Source organism: Rhincodon typus, chromosome 4 (genome assembly GCF_021869965.1).
Source record: "Rhincodon typus isolate 14 chromosome 4, sRhiTyp1.1, whole genome shotgun sequence".
NCBI classification, from domain to species: Eukaryota; Metazoa; Chordata; class Chondrichthyes; order Orectolobiformes; family Rhincodontidae; genus Rhincodon; species Rhincodon typus.
Window position 1 is genome coordinate 31,246,961 of NC_063335.1, and position 20,719 is coordinate 31,267,679.

Genomic DNA, 20,719 nt, shown 5'->3' on the forward strand with positions numbered 1-20,719 from the left:
CCTTGTTATCTCAAATTACTAGCATAGATAGGTTTGATCTAATTAATAATCTAATTAATGTGTGGTTGAAAAGTGACTGGGCTTGGAAATGAAATATTCCAGGATACCTAACTTTTTGAAAGTGCAGGAAATAGACAAAGAAAACAGGTAGCCCTGATAATAAAGGTTGGAAGAAAAGCAATACAGAGAAAGGATCTTGGCTCAAAAATTGAGAAGTAGAATCAGAAGTTGCTGGAAAAGCACAGCAGGTCTGGAAGCATCTGTGAAGAGAAATCACAATGAATGTGTTGGGTCTGGTGACCCTTCCTCAGAACTGATGGGTAGCACGGAAAATGAGATAACACAGTGTGGAGCTGGAGGAACACAGCAGGCCAGGCAGCATCAGAGGAGCAGGAAAGTTGACATTTCAGGTCAGGACCCTTTTTCAGAAAATGTTAGGATGCTAGGAAAATGTCAGTTTAAATGCAGAAGATACGGTGGGCAGGGGTTGGGGGGGAGGTGGGGGAGGGGGGTGGGTAGGGGTGGTGGTGGGGGGGAATCAGGAGTAAATGATAAGTGGGAATAGAGCTCAAAGAGAGAGAAGAATAGTTGGACAAACAAAGGAGTAAATAACAATTTGGTTAGGAGGGTGGATAGCTGTTAATGGAGACTGTTAGTGGCTAACGATAGGTAGTGTGTAATGGCAGGCTATGTGATAACAAGGCCTGATGTGTAGGGTGGGGGTGTAGAACATTGGAGAGTTCAGGCCCTAAAATTATTGAACTCGATATTGAGTCCGGAGGGCTGCAGGGTCCCCAAGCAGAAAATGAGGTGTTGTTCTCCCATAGATAACACAGTGTGGAGCTGGAGGAACACAGCAGGCCAGGCAGCATCAGAAGAGCAGGAGGGTTGACGTTTCAGGTGGGGACCCTTCTTCAGAAATGGGGGAGGGGGAATGGAGCTCAGAAATAAATAGAGAGAGGAGGGGTGGGGCTGGAGAAGGTAAGTGGGATGGTGATAGGTGAGTGCAGGTAGGCAGTGGTGGGGATTGGTCAGTGAGGTGGGAGAAGTGGATAGGTGGGTCAGATTGTGTCAGGTCAAGGGGGCAGGGATGAGAGGGAGGATTGGTCATGGGATGAGGCCCAGATAGGGAGATTTTGAATCTAGTAAAGTCCACGTTGAGACCATTGGGTTGCAGGCTTCCAAGGCGGAATATGAAGTGCAGCTCCTCCAGTTTCCAGGTGGCTTGGTTATGACACTGGGGGAGGCCCAGGATGGACATGTCGCCCAGGGAGTGGAAGGGGAAGTTGAAGTGGTTCGCAACTGGAAGGTAACACAGTGTGGAGCTGGAGGAACACAGCAGGCCAGGCAGCATCAGAGGAGCAGGAAAGCTGACATTTTGGGTCGGGACCCTTCTTCAGAAATTTTGATGTGGAGGTGCCAGTGTTAGACTGAGGTGGACAAGGTCAGAAATCACACAACAACAGGTTATAGTCCAACAAGTTTATTTGAAAACACAAGCTTTTGGAGTGTAGCCCCTCTGTCAGGTGAAGTGAGAAAGAAGCACACGGAATACAGAATTGAAAAGTGAAAGATCAAATAGTCACATAACTGTTGAGGACGTAATAAACAAACCTAAGATGCTGTTAAATCTTTAATCAGTTAGAAGGTTTTAATTGATTAATATGTATATGTAAATCCCTGAATTCCTTTCAAGTCACAGTCCTGGGAGAACTAAAGGTTTTATCAGTGTAAAGAAGTGGTGACATTTTAGGTCAGACAATGCATGTTAGGTGTGAGGCCTTGTTTAGAATCTGTTTGTGTTTTGGTTTGGAGTCAGACTGGTTTTATTTCTAAAGTAGGAATTTATAAAACGTCACATTGATGGATTGTCTATAAATTGTGTGCTTTCTGAACAAAATAGAATGTATCTGCAAATATAAATTCACTCCATGTTGGAAATACTGAAACTAACATAAAGCGTCAGAGGGATCATGGATGTACGTGGGCAGGGATCGGATCAGGGGAGAAAAGACTGAGTTAAGGTAGGAAGAGATGAGTTCTATGGGGCAGGAGCAGGCAGAAACAATGGGTCTGCCCGGACAGTACCATTTGTGGATTTTTGGAAGGAGGTAGAAGCGAGCTGTGTGGGGCTGGGGTCTGTAAGCTTGGAGGCAGTGGGGGGAAGATGAAATGAGGTCAGTTACCATTTTTGATACAATGACCTGATGTGCCATGGTGGGGTCATGGTCCAGGGGAAGGCAGGAGGAGGTATCTGATTGCTCAGCCTCTGCAAACCGACAATTTCCTAGCCACCATTCATTCTGAGCAAGGGTCACCGGACCCGAAGCATTAACTATGATTTTTCTTCACAGATGCTGCCAGACCTGCTGAGCTTTTCCAGCAATTTTTGTTTTTGTTCCTGATTTACAGCATCAGCAGTTGTTTCAGTTTTTATTGAGAAATAGAATCAGTTTGGGTGAAGCTAAGAAATATTACAGAGAATTACTTGTAGCTTTCCTGAGAGTAATTGTAGTGCAGAGAAGAACTCTCTAGCCTCCATTTCTTTCTCCACTGTACAAACTAGCACAAAATATTCTTTTAGTATCTTTCTCATCTTCAATCTCATTCAGCCGATATCCTTCTAAATCCATCCCATTCATGTAACCATCCAGGTGACTTTTAAATGTTGAAATTGTACCAGCCTCCACCACTTCCTCTGGCAGCTCATTCCATACAGGCACCACAATCTGCGTGAAAAAGTTGCCCCTTAGGTTCCTTTTATATCTTTCCCATCTCACCTTAAACCTAAGCCCTCTAGTTTTGGACTCCCCTACCAGGGAAAAGACCTTGACTATTCACCCTATCCATATCCCTCATGACCTTATAAACCTGTGTAATGTCATCCTCAGCCTCCGACGTTCAGAGAAAATAGCCTCAACCTATTCACCCTCTCCCTTTAACTCAAACCCTCTAACCCTGGTAATATCCTTGTAAATCTTTTCTGAATCCTTTCTAGTTTCACAACATCTTTCCTATAGCAGGGAGACCAGAATTGAATGCAATATTCCAAAAGTGGCCTAACCAATGTCCTGTACAGCTGCAACATGACCTCTCAACTCCTATACTCAATGCACTGATCAATAAAGGCAAGCATACCAGCCGCCTTCTTCACTACCCTGTTTACCTGTGACTCCATTTTCAAGGAACTATGAACCTGCACTCCAAGGTCCCTTTGTTTAGCAACACTCCCCAGGACTTTTCCATTAAGTTTTTAAGTCATGCCCTGATTTGCCTTTCCAAAATGTAGCACTTCACACTTATCCAAATTAAACTCCATCTGCCACTCCTCGGCCCATTGGCCGATTTGATCAAGGTCCCATTGTACTCTGATGTAACCTACTTTGCTGTCCACTACACTTCCTATTTGGGTGTCATCTGCATATTTACTAACCAAAACGCCTATGTTCACATCCAAATCATTTATACTTTGTCAATTTATTCATGGCCAGGTCCAGGGGTGGCTCACCTGTGTTTTACTCAGCAGGGGCTTGTTCTCCAACAGACCTCAGAGTGTCAGAAGCTGTTTCTTTCATCCCTGAACTGATGCTTCTTCTGAGCATTCTAGAGACACATTAGCTACTGAGGGGGCTGTCTCTGCATCTGTGGAGGGTGCATCTGAGAAGGTATTAATGGTGCTTCTTCTGTGGGTCCTGGTTGTTGCTCTTCAGAAGAATATGCCAGGTGAGTCTGAAAGAAAATTGTTTTGCTGTAGCTTGTGCCTGATTCTGGAGGCTGTAGGGGAAATAAAAGCAAAGATTAGCTCTGCTTTCTCTTCACGATGCTGCCAGACCTTATTTTTTATTCACTCATTGCTGGCTGGCCAGCATTTATTGTCCCCTCCCTAGTTGCCCTTTGAGAAGGTGGTCGTGAGCTGCCATCTTGAACCACTGCAGTCCATGAGCTGTAGGTTGACCCACAATGCCATTAGAGAAGGAATTCCAGGATTTTGACCCGGTGACAGTGAAGAAATGGTGATATATTTCCAAGTCAGCATGGCAGGTAGCTTGGAGGGGCACTTGCAGGGGGTCGTGTTCGCATGTATCTGCTGCCCTTGTCCTTCTAGATGGAAGTGATTTGAAAGGTGCTGTCTAAGGATCTCTAGTGAACTTTTGTAATGCATCTTGTAGATAGTACACACTGCTGCTATTGACAGTCAGTTTTGGAGGGAATGGATGCTTGTGGATTCTTTGTCCTGGATGGTGTCAAGCTTCTTGAGTGTTATTGGAGCTGCACACATCCAGGCAAGTGGGGAGTATTCCAACACAATCCTGACTTGTGCCTTGTAGATGGTGGAAAGTCTTTGGGGAGTCAGGAGGTGAGTTACTCCCAGCCTCTGACATGTTCTTTTACCTGCTGTATTTATGTGGCTGACTTTCTCCAGAATTTTTTGTTTTTTTTCTTACAGATTTGTTGGTGTTGTGAGCTACCACACTTACCCAAGGTTTTATTAAGATTTGATGTGCTTCTGGAAGTAGCAGCTTGGAGAGTTTCTCACTCAGTGTTTTAGACATTCAATCTCCCTTTCTACATAGGCATGTTGTCCTTGCTTTCTATAATCTTCACAGCCTCATTGAAACTAACCCTTGAATCCCCTACTGATCAAGAATCTATCTATCTCAGCCTTCAATATACATGGGGACTCTGCATCCATAGCTCTCTGTAGCAGGGAACTCCAAAGATTCTCTACCCTCTGAGAGAAGAAATTTCTCCTGATCTCAATCTTAAATCAGCGCCTCTTTATTGTGAGATTATACCTTCTGGTCCTAGACTCTTCCATGATGGGAAACATCCTTGCAGCATTGAGAAGCATGAATTCTTATATAATTGATGTATGGATGTGAAGTAGGCACAGTGTTATTCACATAGGGCAACATGGATGGGTGACAGACATTGATGGGTTGTGAAGCAAGAGATGGAGATTCCTGGCGTCCAGCCTTATGCATGGCAGTCATGTGCAGTGACATACTTACAATGCTAACACTCGCTCAGGAGAATAAAGCATTGAGTAGACGGTGGCACGACTCTGGCTGTGCAGCTGATGGCTCCTCCTCTCGTGGTACTGAATCCAGTCTCTCCTCTGGTTTCCACAGGTGCTGCCTACCATAGGCACGTAGGATGGCCCCCTGTTGGCATTCTTGGGAATTGCACAACATTTCCCTCATGGGTGCCTGGAAGGATCACCCTATAGAGAGCTGTGTCTAAAGCGTGGGAGCTGAATTCAGCCTTGTTTTTTTAAATGCAAAATATATATTTATTCATAAAACATCTTTATATGCATACACAGGTATTAAAGCAGTTCTGTACAATCTTTGTATATCAAAAGAAACAAACATTGGAATCTGATATTCCCTGCAGTTTTAAAAAAACCAAAGGCCTTTCTTACTCATGTAGGAAACTATTTAAATACATTGAAGCAATGAGAGGATCTGATAACTGAATAGAACCCATTGCACTTTAGCAGGAAGACCTCAGACGGTGGTCTTTCCCCACTGCACCTTGGCAGCTGCTGCCCCAAGCTTTAGTGCATCCTTCAGCATGTAGTCCTGGACCTTGGAATGTGTCAGTCTGCAACACTTGGTTGAGGTCAACTCTTTGCACTGGAAGATCAACAAGTTGCGGGTAGACCAAAGAGCACTTTTTACTGAGTTGATGGTCCTCCAGGCACAGCCTATGTTTGTTTCAGTGTACATCTCGGGCAACAGACTGCAGAGCACAGAGTCCTGCATCACACAGCTGCTCGGGATGAACCTCAACAGAAACCACTGCATCTCTCTCCAGACTTCCTTTGCAAAGGCACATTCCAGAAGGAGATGTGTGACAGTCTCTTCCAATCTCAAAGTCATTTTGAGGGCAGCACACAGTGGCACAGGGAGACTGGGCATACACAAAGAATCTGACAGGCAGTGCCCTTTTCACCACCAGCCAAGCAATGTCTTGACGCTTGTTGGAAAGTTCTGGTGATGAGGCACCGGGCTGTGTGGAGATGACATGTCAAGGCTAAACCATCCTCTTGGGTTGCACAGATAAGCGCAGTCTGGCTGCTTTTTTAACGTTGGTGCCTGAAAATTCAAACCCAGAAAATTCCAGATTCCTGCCAGACAATTGAAAAAAAATGTTGTTTTGCCCGTACTTGAACATGTGATGAGCTCAAAAGAATGTAATTGTGCATGAAAACCCACCCAGTGCCTGTGTGGAAGTCCCTACCATATTTTGGCCACACTTAGTCTTTGAAATGTAAATTCCACCCAAGACACCTGAAGGCTATATTCTTTGGATTTGCACAACTATCTAACATGTTATCTCCCTAAACTCTGCCCAGTGTTCCTTCGTCATCAACTTACAGCAGAGATAGTCAACCAGCTGCTTATGGACTTGAAGAACTTCCTGTGTCACGCTTACTGACCCTGACCTTGATGCTTTGTGAATGGGATACTCAGTGGGTCTCAGGTTGCTATTGTCTGCAATCACCCTCTAGTTTTGTTGAGTATGCAGAGCACTTAACACATTTCCTTTGGAGGTCCATTGAGTCCTGCCCTGATGACAATAGTGTGGGACCAGCTTCTTGGTCAGTTATATAGCATTATTCACTCCTGAGTTAATTGCCTGTCATTTGCTGCTATTGTTATGAACAGATAGATACAAGATGTATGCACATAACGATAGTGGAGCTATTATTCAATAATTTAATAAAGAAACCAGAATACAGGTTTATTTTTAAATGCAGGATGTGATTATCACAGTGAAAAACACACAGAATACTGCAAAATGAATATCACATGTGTGACAGAAATGCCAGTAATTAAATTACCCACAACCCGAAGACTATAAACACTTGAAATCCTTGGGAACTAAGTGATGATACAAGAACATTTTCTCGAGCAGCGTTACTTATTATTCACTATAGGTAACAATTAAAAATATTCACAGGTGTTTGGTGCCAGTGATGGGTCAAACAAACATTGGCATTGTTTGGGAGACAGTGTACACCAAACTCACTGGAAACCACAAACAGCAGAGGATATCCAAATCTTATCTCTCTCGTTTTGAAAAATATCTTGAGACTACCCCAGCCACCTCCCTTAGTGATTTATGTTTCAGTTTTAGAGTCTTAAAATCAAAGAGGCCCTCTGCTGGCTGGAGTAGATCGATTCATTCCCATTACTGCTGAGAATTGCAACATAAATAGTAGGAAACATGTTAGGTGGGTCATTATGGTGATGCAAAGTAATTTTCCTGATATACATTTATTTCCTTTGGGATGGTATTAGTTCCACCAGTCACTGATACCATTTCTGTTCAGTGAATCTTCTTCAGTGTTGGATTTCAACCACTTCTGAAGAACAATAAAAACAATTAGAACAGCAGTACCATTTCCCAGCTTTGCAGTATTCCTGAATGATATGATTCCAGATATTTTTGTAGTTTTCTCTATTCAGTTTAAATGACTTTTGAAGAAAAAGGAACATGACTGTACTAATTTAAGGACAATAATTCCATCTATTAACTCCATCTACACTTTTCACTGCCTTGGAAAGGCATCCAACATCATCAAAGACACCTCCCACCCCGGTTATAATCTGTTCCAACCTCTTCCATCGGGCGGAAGATACAAAAGCTTAAACATATGAATCAACAGATTCAAGAACAGCTTCTTCCTCCCTGTTATTAGACTTCTGAATGGACCTCACATGGTTTAAATTTAATGTTGATCTCACTCTCTGTGCACCTTCTCTGCAGCCGTAACATTGTATTCCTGACTCTGTTCTATTACTCTAATGCACTTTGTATGGAATGATCCACCTGTACTGCATGCAAAATAAAACTTTTCACTGCACCTAGGTACATGTGATGATAATAAATCAGATCAAACCAATGTAATTTATTCATGTTTGAAGTAAATGTTAATGCAATTATTAAAAAATTAAACTTACATTACACGTCTCTTTAGCAATTTTGACTATTCCTTTAAGTAACTTTGGTCTAGCTATCAATGAGAACAGCCAATCTGTTCCTGGGTTTCTGCCACCAGCCAGAACAAAGTGCAACTCAGGCTGATAATTTTCATTTATTTCTCTTGGAAAATGTGCAGCCAACTCAGTTGTAATTATAAGCTTGATACCAATGGTACCTATCTCTCTCTGATAAAACATATTTCTATTTTGTTCCAAGGCTAGCAAATTATCTTTCAAGAAAATATATTGTACAACAATTTTCTGTCAATTCTATCAAATGTGTGTCTGAAAGGGTTACTACTGAGGAGTGTCAAAGCTGCATCCGCTATACAATAATTTCATGGAGACAGTGGACAGAACACCTTAGGAGCTCAAAGGTGTGAAACCTCACATCTGATCTTGCTCAAGGTCTCTGTAACAATACCTAGCATATCAATGAAACATGCAACTAGTTACCAACATGTCATAATGAGTTTATCATGAAGGTGCCACGTTCTCAATCTCTCCCCACTCCTGAGGTGTGGTGACCCTCAGGTTAAACCACCACCAGTCCTCTTTCTCTACTGAGAGGGAACAGCCTTATAGTCTGATAGAGCTAAGGCGACTTTACCTTTATAAATTATGAACCAAGGAACTGCAGTGCTGGAAATCTGAAACAAAAACAGAAAATGCTGGAGAAACTCAGCAGGTCTGGCAGCATCTGTGGAGAGAGAAAGCACAGTTAATGTTTCAGGTCCAGTAACCATTCTTTGAAACAGAAGAATAGGCCAGACCTGCTGAGTTTCTCCATCAATTTCTATTTATGTGTGCAATAAATTATATTTTGTTAACTACAGGAAACTCTTCTAGTTAGATCAGAAACTGTTGTTCCTCTACCACACTAAACCAAGCAGGCCCTTGTAGTCATTATACTCAGATGGCCTTCTGCACATGTAGCAGGTTATGTAGTGTTGGCATGCCAACACAACAAACTCTTGTTTCCTCATTCCTCCTCTCTTGAAACTGTTGGTTCCTCACTGGGGCACAACTTAGTGAATACCAGAAAACCTCTGTTACCTTGTCCGGTGGTGACAATTACCATATTTTTGATTTGAGAGTTAGTGCCAATAGGCTATTACTTTTCAGGGATATACCAGCCAAGTTCAAGTCTGTCTTCACCCAATCGCTACGGAGACGCACAAAAAAAGTGTTCTTTTACTACAAAAAGGAACCCTGTCCAATTTTCCCATCTGTCACCAAAGGCTGCAGGACAAGATTGGTTCAATCACTGATGTAGTGCATCCAAGCCCAGGTATGGTCTATCTCTGACATTAGAATATAGGAATGCTGGATTTGAATCCCAACATGGCTGATGATGAGATTTGAATTCAATAAAAAAAATCTGGAATTAAGAGTCTACGGATGACTGTGAAACCATTGCCAATGTCGGGAATCCAACTGGCTCACTAATGTCCTTTAGGGAAGGAAATCTGCCATCCTTACCAGGTCTGGCCTTCATGTGATTCTCCACCACCCTCTGAAATGGCTGACCAAACCACTCAGTTGAATTAATTGCTATGAAGTCTCAACAAAGGAATGAAACCAGACGGATCAGGCAGCATTGATCTAGGTTCCGAGAAAGACAACAGTAGAAACAGCTCTGTCAACCCTGCCAAGTCTTCCTTATTAACATCTGGGAGCTAGCATCAAAACTGGGAGAGCTGCCTCACAGAATAGTCAAGCAACAGCCTGATATAGTCGTACCAACAGCGTGAAACCTGACTGACAATGTCCCAGACACCACCATTAACATCCCTGGATATGTCCTGTCCCACCGGCAGGACAGACCCAGCACAGGTGGCAGCACAATGGTATACAGTCAGGGGGACATTGACTCTGACCCCCATGATGTCTCATGGCTTCAGGTTAAACAAGAAACCACGAAATATCCTCCCTTAGCTGATGAATCAATACTCCTCAATGTTGAACAACACTTTGAGGAAGCACTGAGGATTGCAAAGGCACAGAATGTACTCTGGGTGGGGGATTTCAATGTCCACCACCAAGAGTGGCTCGGCAGCAGTACTACTGATCAAGCTGGTCAGGTCCTAAAGGACATAACAGCTAGATTGGGTCTGCAGCAGGTGGTGAGGGAACCAACAAGAGGGAAAAACATACTTGACCTCATTCTTACTAATCAGCCAGCTGCTGTTGCATCTGTCCATGACAGTATCGGTAAGAGTGATCATTGCACAGTCCTTATGGAGTCAAAGTCCCGCCTTCACATTGAGAATAACTTCCATTGTGTTGTCTGGCACTATCACCGTGCTAAATGGGACAGACTTTGCACAGATCTAGCAACTCAAGGCTGGGCATCCATGAGGCGCTGTGGGCCATCAACAGCATCAGAATTGTACTCCAGCACAATCTGTAACCTCATGGCCCGGCATATCCCCCACTCAACCATTACCAACAAGCCAGGGGACCAAACCTAGTTCAATGGAGAGTGCAGGAGGGCATGCCAACTGCAGCACCAGGCATACCTGAAGATGAGGCATCAACCTGGTGAAGCCACCAAACAGGACTACTTGCACGCCAGACAGCAAAACCAGCAAGTGATAAACAGAGCTAAGCGATCCCACAGTCAATGGATCAGATCGAAGTTCTGCAGTCCTGCCACATCCAGTCATGAATGTTGGTGAACTGGAGGAGGAGTCTCCACAAACATCGCCATCCTCAATGATGGAAGAGCCCAGCACATCAGTGCAAAAGATAAGACAAAAGCTTTGGCAGTAATCTTCAGCCAGAAGTGCCAAGTGGATGATCCATCTCAGCCTCCTCCAATAGAACCCAGCATTACAGATACCAGTCTTCAGCCAATTCAATTAACTCCATGTGATATCAAGAAACGGTTGGAGACACTGGATACTGCAAAGACTACCGGCCCTGACAACATTCCAGCAATAGTACTGAAGACCTGTACTCCAGAACTTGCCATTTCCCTAGCCAAGCTGTTCCAGTACAGTTACAACACTGGCTTCTACCCGATAATGTGGAAAATTTCCCAGTTATATCCTGTGCATAAAAAGCAGGACAAATCCAACCTGACCAATTATCTTCCCATCAGTCTACTCTCGATTATCAGTAAAGTGATGGAAGATGTCATCAACGGCGCTATCAAGCAGCACCTGCTCAGCAATAACCTGCTCAGTGACGCCCAGTTTGGGTTCTGCCAGGGCCACTCAGCTCCTGACCTCATTACAGCCTTGGTTCATACATGGACAAAGGAGCTGAATTCCAGGGGTGAGGTGAGAGTGACAGGCCTTGACATTAAGGCTGCATTCGACAGAATGTGACATTATTGAGTCCAAGCAAAATTGGAATCAATGGGTATTGGGGGGGGTGCAAATTCTCCGGTGGTTAGAGTGATACCTGATACATAGGAAGATGGTTATGGTTGTTGGAGGTCAATCATCTCAGCTCCAGGACATCTCTGCAGGAGTTCCTCAGGGTAGGGTCCTCAGCCCAACCAGCTTCAGCTGCTTCATCAATGACGTTCCCTCCATCATGAGGTCAGAAGTGAGGATGTTCACCGATAATTGCACTATGTTCAGCGCCATTCGTGACTCCTCAGATACTGAAGCAAACCATGTTCAAATGCAACAGGATCTGGACAATATCCAGGCTTGGGCTGACAAGTGGCCAGCGTCGTTTGTGCCGCACAAATACCAGGCTTTGACCATCACCAAGAAGAGACAATCTAACCACTGCCCCTTAACATTCAATGGTATTACCCTCAATTCCCCACTATTAGCATCCTTAGAGTTACCATTGACCAGAATCTCAACTGGACTCACCACATAAACATAGTGGCTACAAGAGCAGGTCAGAAGCTAGGAATACTGTGGCGAGTAACTCACCTCCTGATCCCCCAAAGCCTGTCCAAAATCTACAAGACACAAGTCAGGAGTGTGATAGAATACTCCCCACTTGCCTGGGTGAGTGCAGCTCCAGCAACACTTAAGAAGCTTGACACTATCCAGGTCAAAGCAGCCCGCTTGATTGGCACCACATCCACAAACATCTACTCTTTCCACCACCGACGCTCAGTACAGCAGCACTATGAAAGCTTGTGGTTTCAAATAAACCTGTTGGACCATAACCAGGTGTCTTGTCCACCCCAATCCAACACCGGCACCTCCACCTCACTACTTAGGAGCAGCAGTGTGTACTATTTACAAAGTACACTGCAGAAATTCACCAACGATTCTTAGGTAGCATCTATCAAATCCACAACTTCATCTCAAAGGAAAAGGGCAGTAGTTGCATGGAAACACCACACCCTGCAGGTTCCCTTCCAAATCACTCACTATCCTGACTTGGAAATATATCGCAGTTTCTTCTGTGTCACTGGGTCAAAATCCTGGAATTCCCTCCCTAAGGGCATGGACTACAGTACATGGACTGCAGCGGTTCAAGAAGACAGCTCACCTTCTCAAAGGCGACTAGGAACCAGCAATAAATGCTGCCAGTGACACCCACATCCCACAAGTCAATGTAAAACACCCTCAAGGGGAACAGACTCCCCTGTCAGAATGCAGGGGTGATCTAATCATATTGGATAACAAGGTGTAGAGCTGGATGAACACAGCAGGCCAAGCAGCATCAGAGGAGCAGGAAAGCTGACATTTCGTGCCTAGACCCTTCTTCAGAAATGGGGGAGGGGAAGGGGATTCTGAAATAAATAGAGAGAGAGGGAGAGGCGGATGGAAGATGGATAAAGGAGAAGAAAGGTGGAGAGGAGACAGACAGGTCAAAGAGGCAGGGATGGAGCCAGTAAAGGTGAGTGTAGGTGGGGAGATAGGGAGGGGATAGGTCGGTCCAGGGAGGACGGACAGGTCAAGGAGGCAGGATGAGGCTGGTAGGTAGGAGATGGGGGTGGGGCTTGAGGTGGGAGGAGTGGGTAGGTGGGAGGACAGGTTAGGGAGGCGGGGACGAGCTGGGCTGGTTTTGGGATGCAGTAGGGGGAGGGGAGATTTTGAAGCTTGTGAAGTCCACATTGACACCGTTGGGCTGCAGGGTTCCCAAGCGAAATATGAGGTGCTGTTCCTGCAATCTTCAGGTGGCATCGTTGTGGCACTGCAGGAGGCCCAGGATGGACATGTCATCCAAGGAGTGGGAGGGGCAGTTGAAATGGTTCGCGACTGGAAGGTAGAGTCGTTTGTCACGAATCAAGTGTAGGTGTTCCACAAAGCGGTCCCCAAGCTTCCGTTTGGTTTCCCCGATGTAGAGGAGGCCACATCAGGAACAGCGGATAAAGTATACCATATTAGCAGATGTGCAGGTGAACATCTGTTTGATGTGGAAGGTTTTCTTGGGGCCTGGGATGGGGGTGAGGGGGTAGGTGTAGGGGCAGGTGTAGCACTTCCTGTGGTTTCAGGGAAAAGTGCCGGGTAAGGTGAGGCTGGTGGGGAGTGTGGAGCGGCCAAGGGAATCATGGAGAGGGTGGTCCCTCCGGAAAGCAGATAAGGGTGGGGAGGGAAAAATGTCTTTGGTGGTGGGGTCGGATTGCAGGTGGTGGAAGTGTCGGACGATGATGCGTTGGATCCAGAGGTTGGTGGGGTGGTACGTGAGGACGAGGAAGATTCTGTTTTGGTTGTTATTGCGGGGATGGGGTGTGAGGGATGAACTGCGGGAAATGCGAGAGACACGGTCGAGGGAGTTTTCGACCACTGTGGAGGGGAAGTTGCAGTCCTTGAAAAACGAGGACACCTGGGATGTCCGGGAGTGGAATGCCTCATCTCGGGAGCAGATACTGCAGAGGCGAAGGAATTGGGAATAGAGGATGGCATTTTTGCAGGAAGGTGGGTGAGAGGAGGTGTATTCTAGGTAGCTGTGGGAGTCAGTAGGCTTGAAATGGATATCAGTTTCTAGGTGGTTGCCAGAGATGGAAACAGAGAGGTCCAGGAAGGAGAGAGAGGTATTGGAGATGGTCCAGGTGAACTTTAAGGTTGGGGTGGAAGGTGTTAGTGAAGTGGATGAACTGTTCAAGCTCCTCGTGGGAGCACAAGGCAGCGCTGATACACTCATCGATGTTACGGAGGACACTCTCATCCACTTAGCTGAACTCGTCCTTACCCTTAACGACTTCTCCTTCAATTCCTCCCACTTCCTACAGACAAAGAGGATGGCCATGGGTACCCACATGGGCCCAAGCTACGCCTGCCTCTTTGTAGGATACGTGGAACAATCCCTCTTCCGAAGCTACACTGGCCCTAAACCCCACCTTTTCCTCCGTTATATCAATGACTGTATTGGCGCCGCCTCGTGCTCCCACGAGGAGCTCGAACAGTTCATCCACTTCACCAACACCTTCCACCCCAACCTTAAGTTCACCTGGACCATCTCCAATACCTCTCTCTCCTTCCTGGACCTCTCTGTTTCCATCTCTGGCAGCCACCTAGAAACCGATATCCATTTCAAGCCTACTGACTCCCACAGCTGCCTAGAATACACCTCCTCTCATCCACCTTCCTGCAAAAATGCCATCCTCTATTCCCAATTCCTTCGCCTCTACAGTATCTGCTCCCGAGATGAGGCATTCCACTCCCGGACGTCCCAGATGTCCTCGTTTTTCAAGGACCGCAACTTCCCCTCCACAGTGGTTGAAGACGCCCCCGACCATGTCTCTTGCATTTCCCGCAACTCATCCCTCACACCCCCTCCTCGCAATAACAACCAAAACAGAATCCCCCTCGTCCTCACGTACCACCCCACCAACCTCCGGATCCAATGCATCATCCTCCGGCACTTCCACCATCTGCAATCTGACCCCACTACCAAAGACATTTTTCCCTCCCCATCCTTATCTGCTTTCCGGAGAGACCACTCTCTCCTTGACCCCCTTGTCCGCTCCACACTCCCCTCCAGCCCCACCTCACCCGGCACTTTTCCCTGAAACCGCAGGGAGTGCTACACCTGCCCCTACATCTCCCCCCTCACCCCCATCCCAGGCCCCAAGAAGACTTTCCACATCAAACAGATGTTCACCTGCACATCTGCTAATGTGGTATACTGTATCCACTGTTCCCGATGTGGACTCCTCCACATTGGGGAAACCAAGTGCTTGGGGACCGCTTTGTGGAACACCTATGCTCAGTTCACAACAAACGACTGCACCTCCCAGTCGCCAACCATTTCAACTCCCCCTCCCACTCCTTGGCAGACATGTCCATCCTGGGCCTCCTGCAATGCTATAACGATGCCACCCGAAGGTTGCAGGAACAGCACCTCATATTTCGCTTGGGAACCCTGCAGCCCAATGGTATCAATGTGGACTTCACAAGCTTCAAAATCTCCCCTCCCCCGACCTCATCCCAAAATCAGCCCAGCTTGTCCCCGCCTCCCTAACCTGTCCGTCCTTTCTCCCACCTATCCACTCCTCCCACCTCAAGCCCCATCCCCATCTCCTACCTACCAACCTCATCCCGCCCCCTTGACCTGTCCGTCCTCCTTGGACTGACCTATCCCCTCCCTCACTCCCCACCTACATTCACCTTTACTGGCTCCATCCCCGCCTCTTTGACCTATCTGTCTCCTCTCCACCCATCTTCTCCTCTATCCATCTTCTATCCGCCTCCCCCTGTCTCCCTATTTATTTCAGAATCCCCGTCCCCTCCCCCATTTCTGAAGAAGAGTCTAGACCCGAAATGTCAGCTTTCCTGCTCCTCTGATCCTGCTTGGCCTGCTGTGTTCATCCAGCTCTACACATTGTTATCTCAGATTCTCCAGCATCAGCAGTTCCCACTATCTCCTAATCATATTGGAGATATTTTCCCTAATCCTGCAGTGGGAGTGGAGAATTCTGATCCCAGCTGGTTTCCAGTTCCTCACCAAGTGAACTGTACAATCACAAGATGAATGTCATGCCACTGATCCCAGGAGTGGGTTATATCCCATACTCTTGAGACCTGTACTTTACTCCATTGTAATCCTGGAATGTGATGGGGGAGAGAGAGTTTGATCCTTGGGAAATCAATCTCAGGGATTGTTTTCAATCTTGCGGCATGGGAGAATGTATGCAGTTTGGTGAGCCCAGAGGGAAAAACCAATAAAACTAGTGATAGTTGGAAATGAATGCCTTGGTTATACTGGAGCTCCAATTTGAAGTACACAAGATGAACAGACCAGTATCCAGTATGTGTCATTCACTAGTTTTCCTGATTTACCCCTCATGGTGGTAGAATCTGATATTGGTGGAGATTGAGGGAATTTTGAGGGACAAGGAGAAAGCACGCACCACCCAGAGGTAATGTAGTGAAGGTTCCTGTCTTCTCTCTGAGGCTGTCTTCACCTTGCTGTAGTTCCAGGGTTAAACTTGACAGTTGAAATCTAAGGCTTCCAACTTCATCAACAGATTTAAATAAAAACAGCATGTATTCTTAGAGAGTAATGGCTGCCTTGTCTTGTCCAGCAAGAATTAACTCTAAATTCAGCTTTGGAGGCAGTTTCCTGACAATTTTGTTGTCTTTTCCCAATATAATTCCCTTGCCTGTATCTACTTCACTCACTCATCAATTTTAACATGTGCCCTTTGCATAATTTCACGTATTTCAATAGAACAGTGATAACAAAGTACATCACAAGTTATTAGTTGTGATAAGGTACATGTTATTACTTGCTATTTTTAAAATGCTTATTTTTTAAATTGCATAAGTGAGTATCTCTCTGAAGACAAAAATCAAATTTTTATCATACAACTGTGATGATCTCATTGGGATATAGCTGCAAGATGTGGTCAATTGAACACAGCCATATCAAAACTGATTACAGATAGAATGTACAAAGATTCTTTCGATCCTCGGCAATTATGAACCAATAATGAACTTTCCGAAGATGCAAAAGCTTAAACTCACATACCAAGGTTCAAGAACAGCTTCTTCCACTCTGTTACTAGACTTCCAAATGGACCTGTCTAATTTCAAATCTAATCTTGATCTTGTTTTATGTGTCCCTTCTGTGCAGCTGTAACATTGCATTCCTCACTCTGTTCAATCGCCCAAGCTATTTGTATGGTATGATCTGCCTGTACTGCACACAAAACAAAATTTTTCACTGTACCTAGGTACATGTGACAATAATAAGTCAAATCAAAAGCAAAAGACAGCACCTACAATAATATGGGGAATGTGTGTAAAGATGGGAAGAACAATGCACAAAGATATCAACACTAAAAAGATGAGAAAAGTGCATGGTAAATGTAGTCTATGAGCTCAGCTAAATAACAAAGGGTAATGACTTATAATAATGCCATGTCCACTGGACATCTCGACATGTGTTACAATCAATGAAGTAATTTTTGAAGTGTTGTAATGTAGGAAACTTGACAGCCAAGATGTGCACACCAAACTCTCACAAATAGCAATGTGGTTATGACTACATAGTTTGTATTATTGTAATGTCGATTGAGGACTTAGTGAAAATTACAAAATAGATTTGACATTCAAGGTGACAAATAATTCACAGCAGAAATCAACTAAGCCAACAGAATACCAATAAACTTAGCCAAATAGTACCAAAACAAATCAAAGGCAGTTATCCTCAAAGAAGATAAAATGTACAATGTCATGCTGACAACCACTCCTTACTTAGACTCAGAAGAAGCATTCAAACCATGAAAATAGTGATTTAAAAAATAACAAGACAGCCTTAATAAGGCAGTTTTAGATGTCTGAGTTGTAAAGAAATAATGAAAAATGTTTTCTAACCTATAAGGGAGATCTTTGAAAGATAATTTTACAGAGTATTCTGACAAAGTAAGAAAAAGTAACACCACACAATTATTTCAAAGTAAATTTTGAGAGTAGGACCAAGTATCTCAAGTTCAAATAAGTAAGAAACATATGTTGCACTGTTGTTAAGCAATTCTTTTTCAAATAAAGTGATCAGTACATGAAATGGACTGCTAGACAGTGTAGTGGAAGCAAAATAATTTTAGAAACAAATTGCTGCAAGAGACAGCAACAGGGAACTTCTAGATGGATGGACTAAGATTGGTCAAATAACCTTCCTCAGCTATTATTACCTCCTCAAAGCTCAGCTGTGATGAAATGGCCCTGTCAGAAAACTTGATAATACATTGCCTCAAACTGTCTTTCACAGTCAAATGTAAGTAGGCAGGTGCTCACACAATGACCATTGAAAGCATTTTGAATGTACCTGAAAAGCAATTGGATGTGTATGGCTTTCACATTCAGATCTGGAAAAACTTTGTTTCAAAGTAACATTGAATGGCATGCAATCTTCTGGAAAGCCCAAAATATTCAAAGAGACTACACAGTTAATTGCCAAAATAAGCCTCCAGTCAATCAATTTTCCATTATGTACAACTAGGAATGAATTTCACAGGAGGAATTCACCTGAAACATCATAGCACATGAACATCATTGACTTTATATTCAATACTACTGACAATGTGTGTGGGATGACAACTATTTTATTGCGAATGCATTATTAAAAAAAATTACCTGTTAGGTGTGGATATTACATTTCAGAAACTGATGATACCAAAAGAGTAAAACAGAATCATGGCTAACAATGGAAATCAGAGATACAGTGTTAAAGCCAAAGAGGAGGTATATAAATTGGCCAGAAAAAGCTACAAACCAGAGGACTGAGAGAAATTTATACTTCAACAGAAGACGACAAAGGACTTAATTCGGAAAGGTAAAATAGAATATGAAAGTAAGCTTGCAAAAAACATCAAAACTGACTGCAAAACCTTCTATAGATATGTGAAGAGAAAAAGACTGGTGATGGCAAATGTAGGTCCCTTACAGTTAGAATCAGGCAAATTTATAATGGGCAACAAAGAGATAGCAGACCAGTTGAACAAATACTTTAGATCTGTCTTCACTAAGGAGGACACAGATAACCTTCAGGAAATGCCAGGGGACAAAGGGTCAAGCATGAAGAAGGAACTGTAGGAAATCCTTATTCGTCAGGAAATGGTATTAGGGAAATTGATGGGACTAAAACCCAATAAGTCCCCAGGGCCTGATGCTCTGCATCCCAGAGTACTTAAGGAAGAAGGCCTAAAAGTATTGGACACATGGGTGATCATTTTCCAGCATTCTATAGACTCTGGAAGAGTTGCAATAGACTGGAGGATAGTTAATGTAACCCCACACTTTATAAAAGGAGGGAGAGACAAACAGGGAATTATGGGCCAGTTAGCCTGACATCAGTGGTGGGGAAAATGCTGGAGTCAATTATTAAAGATGTAATAACTGACCATTTGGAAAGAAGTGACAGAATTGGTCCTAGTCAGCATGGATTCACTAAAGGGAAATCATGCTTGACAAAACATCTGGAAGTTTTTGAGGATGTGACCAGTAGAGTGGACAAGGGTGGATGTTGTGTATTTGGACTTTCAAAAGGCTTTTGACAAGATCCATACAAGAGATTAGCAAGGAAAATTAAAGTTCTTCGTATCAGAGGTGATGTATTGACATGGATAGAGAACTGGTTGGCAGACAGGAAGCAGAGAGTTCGAATAAATGGGTCCTTTTCGGAGTGGCAGGCAGTGATGAGTGGGGTACCGCAGGGTCCAGTGCTGGGACCCCAGCTGTTCACAATATATATTAATGATTTGGACGAAGGAATTGAATGCCATATCTCCAAATTTGCAGATGACATCAAGCTGGGTGGCAGTGTATGCTGTGAGGAGGATGCTAAGAGGCTGCAGGGTGACTTGGACAGACTGGCTGAGTGGGCAAATACTTGGAAAATGCAATATAATGTGGATAGATGTAAAGCTTATCCACCTTACTGGGAAAAATAGGAAGGCAGGTTATTATCTGAATGGTGGCAGTTTAGGAAATGGTGAGGTACAAAAGTGTGGAACAGTCACTGAAGGTTGGCATATAGATGCAGCAGGCAGCAAGGAAAGCTAATGGCATGCTGGCCTTCATAGAGAAAGGATTTGAGTATAGGAGTAAGGACATCTTGCTGTAGGGCATTCCTGAGGGCACACCTTGAGTATTGTGTGCAGTTTTGGTATCTTATTCTGAGGAAGGACATTCTTGCTATTGAGGGAGTCCAGTGGAGGTTCACCAGACTGATTCCCGGGATGGGACATGACATATGAGGAAAGATTGGATCAACTGGGCTTGTATTTGCTGGAATTTAGAAGAATGAGGGGGATCTCATTGAAGCATATAAAATTCTGATGGGACTGGACAGTCTAGATGTGAGAAGAATGTTCCCAATGCTGGGCAAGTCCAGAACTAGGGGTCACAGTCTAAGAATAAGGAGTAAGACATTCAGGACTGAGATGTGGAAGAATTTCTTCACTCAGAGAGTTGTGAACCTGTGGAATTCTCTCCCACAGGAAGCTGTTGGGCCGATTTGTTAGATATATTCAAGAGGGAGCTGGACATGGCCCTTGTGACTGTAGGGATCGAGGGATATAGAGAGAAAGCAGGAGTGGGATACTGAAATTGCTCGATCAGCCATGATTATATCAAATAGTGGTGCAGGCTCGAAAGGCTGAATGGCCTACTCCTGCACCTATTTTCTTTGTTTCTATGAAACATTAGCTGAGTATGGGCTGTATAACTGGGATGATGAAAGAGAAACTGGGATAGATTAGGACAGTCATGACATAGATCACCATATCTGATCTGAAAATTCCTGCTCCTGGATATCTTTGTCTGTCTATTATATCCTTTTTCTTTGGTGCTTAC